Below are 4190 nucleotides of genomic sequence, written 5' to 3' on the forward strand. Positions count from 1 at the left end.
CTTTAGTTGACTTACATTTAGTGACAAGCGAAATGATTTCCTTAACCGAAGAAATAGTTTACTATATTGGGTAGTAACCATAAAATCAAATGACGCCAGGTGATCTAGTGGGCCAAGGTGCGCCAGCCGAATGTGGCCCGTAAGTATTCCCATTCTACTGTAGACAGGGCTGTTGTTAATTTTCTTATAAAAGTATTTTTTCCTAAGCTTAATAAAATTGTCTTGACATGAAAATTGAAAATACTCGTCGGGAAGGGGGCTGCGAATGACAAAAGAGAGGAAAAGAAAAGGTTGGAAAGTGGGAGAAGAAAGGTGCTGGGTGAAGGGAAGAGGAGGAAAAAAGGGAGGAGTGAAGGAAGAAGGGAGGGGATGGACGTTATTTGGGGAGTGAGTGAGGGCGTTAGCTTCACGTGTATCCCCCGCCACCTTCACCTTGTAACCCCACCACCTGACCTCCGTAACTCCCCTGGGCCGTGTGTGTGTGTGTGTGTGTGTGTGTGTGTGTGTGTGTGTGTGTGTGTGTGTGTGTGTGTGTGTGTGTGACCGCCGGCCAAAAGTTGAATTTGGGCGTTTCCGTCTCTTCCAAGTGATAGGCTGGGGACCAAATTAAGATTAAGATAAGATTCCTGATATAAACTAATAACCTACCACCCCTTCATTTATTACTCCTCCCTTCTCTTTCCTCCTCTTGGCCTCCACTCCCGGGTACCACCTCACTTCTTCCACTTGTCACCCACACTCCCTTCATCCACGTTTCTCTCACTCTCCCTTCCTCCACATCTCACCTCTCTCCCTCCCTCCACATCTCACCCTCTCTCCCTCCCTCCACATCTCACCCACTCACTCCTCCTCCACATCTCACTCACTCTCCCTCCCTCCACATGTCACCTTTCTCTCTCCATCCACATCTCACCCACTCTCTCTCCCTCCGCATCTCACTCCCTCTCCCTCCCTCCATATCTCACATCTCCCTCCCTCCACATCTCACCCATTCTTCCTCCCTCCACATCTCACCCATTCTTCCTCCCTCCACATCTCACCCAATCTTCCTCCCTTCACATCTCACCCACTCACCCTCCCTCTCCCTCCCTCCACATCTCACCTCTCCCTCCCTCTCTCCACACCTCACCCACTCTCCTTCCCTCACATCTCACCTACCCTCCTTCCCACGCATCTCACCCAGTCTTCACTTAAATTTTACCTTTTACCGCTAACACTTCTCAAGCTCCCTCTTTTTTCTCCCACTTCACTCCCATCCTCAGCATCGCTCTTCTAACACTTCACTCGCTTTCCCTTATTCCCTACTTCCCACTCTCTTTCCTCCAAACACAACTTCTCATTCAGCGTATTACCTTCCTTTGTAACCTTTCCATGCTTCCCTCCACTCCTTCTCACTCACTCTTCTTTCCTTTTCCTCTCGTTTCCTCTCCTCCTTCTACATTCTTCCACACTCTCCTTTCTTTTCTTTTTTTATCTCGTACTCACCGCATACTCTTTCTGCTTCTGCATCCCACCCCCTATACCTCCCTCCCTCCCCCACTCCATCCACTCTTCCTTCATACAGATCTCACCCAGTTTCTTTTCCTCCGTCCTTCCAAATCCAACCAACTCTTCTCCCTGCTCATGCTTTCATTTCTAAACCTTCCCTTCCCGAAACCATTTTGTCTGCAGTATAGTGGTGGTGACTGAACTAATCGTAGGTGCAGTGATGGTGTTTAATGCCGTGTAATTAATGATTTAGGTAACACTTGTACCAGACTGCTGATGGTAGATATGTGAATGAGCGTGAAGGGTGCCTGTTGTTGGAGTGGTCTTGTCTCACTCGTCTTTACTACTAGAGTGCTCCAAATAGTCTTCCCTCCTCAGGTAGAGGTCGGTCCTTGTTGCATGGAAGGTGGACGTGGGTCTCTCAGTCCCACAAATATAAAAATTTGGGAAAAATATTTATGTTTCCTTTATTCCAATACTGGAAACCGAGTAACATATTTAATGTTCCAGCAATACAAAGATGAAAAAAAAAAAACTGTTCTTGTCTTTTTATATTTTTAACAATTTTTTGAAAAAAAAAAAAAAACTAGAAAAAACAGTAAATAAATTTTGACCTATAAGAAAGCAACAAAAAATCTGAATGGTTACTTGGGTGGTCCCATAGCATGGTATGGGATGGTGCTTCATTGTGTGAAGAGGGGATGCCAGTCTCCGCAATTTTATCTGCAATCAGGGAGAACAAAAACTCTACACACCTCAGGTAGACATGGGTGTCACAGACCCTTAACATATAAAACCATCTTATACTGGGGAAACGGAGAGAGAGCTTGAAGTTACTCCCTCACCTCTTGCATGGAGACACAAAGTTAGGAAGCTATTGAGAAGAACAGGGCTCCTGGGTATTTAGAAGTTAGTGAACTAGACAATGGGACAGGGGGGGTGAGTCTCACAGACCCATGTCTACCTGAGCAGGGTTAAGCAGTGAAGTCAACCACGGTCGTTTGTATAGGGATTTCTTATTATTTTTGTCATCGTTTACTGGGGATATGTTTATGATGTGCCTGCCATAGGGGCTGAGGCAAGAACAGTATTTTTTTTCTTTTTTTTTCAAAAATAATCGTCGTACTGTTTCTAGTAAGAGCTGAAATTCTGTTTCAGGTCCTTGGAAGCAGGAGTCTGCATTTAAATCCACTGAACCTTTTACTTTCCAAGCATATATATTTGTGCCCATATCCTAATGTAGTACCTTGTCTTTTCCTTGTGGTGGTTACGTAAAAAATGCATTGAAATTTTTCCCAATAGACCTGTTTTTCCCAATAGACCTGCAGTCCTTCCCATCGTGATGTTCATTCATGCATCTACTGTACTGCATTCCCTCACCTCGGCCACATCCAACTGCCTCATGCTTTCAGTAACCTCTGTAACGGAAGGCCAAATTCAATTCCATCCCATTCTCTCTTCCATATTCACTCTTGTCCTATCAGTCCGCCAGTGGTCTCTCTCTCCTCTTCCTACCCATTTACATGCAGCCTTTGACCTTAGCTCAACCCCCTCCCCCCGCCGTATCACTTAACCTTTCCTTCGTTTCATCCGTGGTCTGTCTCTCCTCATGCCGTTCACCTCCGTAAGTTCCGTAACTAAAGTCCTTCATTCCACGGCAGCCCAGCGGAAGCCAAACGAGCAACACCGATCGGTAGCATAACAGAGGCAGAGTCACCTTATTCCCTCAGCCTTGCCCCTTAAATATCTCTTAGCTGGGCCCTTGTGATGTCCAACTGGCTCAAGGATCTCTCGTCGATGGTCAGGCTAGATTAGGTCGTAATTACCCGTTTGTTAGGTTAGGTTGCTGACTGACTCAGTGATTTAGGTGACTGGCATGCAATGGTCGTAAAAACAAGTCATATTACCAGAAGCTTGACATTAAGGCCAGTATTCTCATTGGCGCTTTCTCTTTAGTGATTTATTTTTGGATTTGGCTTGTTAATATGCCTTTGTATATTATTTATGCAGAGAATGCTATATTCGAAGCGTTTATACAACATGAAAGAGGGATATAAAGTATAATAAGCAACAAAAAAATCGGTTAGGAAGAGGTGTTAGGGGACCTCCTTACCCGACGAGAGCATGGGCTTAAGAAATCAAACATTTACTTCCAAACTGCAACCATACCACTAAGGTATATACAAAAGTGTGGACTTCATATTGTAAAGTATTAAGTCCTATTTCTTCCTGTTGCAGTGAATGTCTTGGGGATATTTAGGGTGTTTGAAATTTCCATAATCAACCCGTCAACACGCCTCCGCTAGTACGTGCGCGCCTGTCCTTAGTTTAGTATTCCTAGCTTACCTTTTAAATGTAGAATGTGGGTGTTAGATCTCAAGAATTGATAAGGGAGTGTATAGTAATGCCCTCTGGTAATGTGTGGGTGGGATATTGAACCTCAAAAAACAGGTTACTAGTCTGTGATCAGAGAAAAATGCATAATTAAAAAGCCACAGACCAGGACGTATCCACATGAGACCAGAAATCGCCATGATCAGCGCCTGTCATCTCTATCCATCCCATCCACCCCCTCTCAGTTACATAAAATTAATCATACATCATATCTGTACGTCCAAATACAGCGTGTGAATCGCTATATGACCTGTTCCGACTGGTGATAGGTTTGGTGGGTGAATGGTTGAGGAGGATGGTGACGTTAT

This window comes from Coenobita brevimanus, chromosome 7 (genome assembly GCF_032717465.1).
Source record: "Coenobita brevimanus isolate Jiangsu-jjx chromosome 7, ASM3271746v2, whole genome shotgun sequence".
NCBI classification, from domain to species: Eukaryota; Metazoa; Arthropoda; class Malacostraca; order Decapoda; family Coenobitidae; genus Coenobita; species Coenobita brevimanus.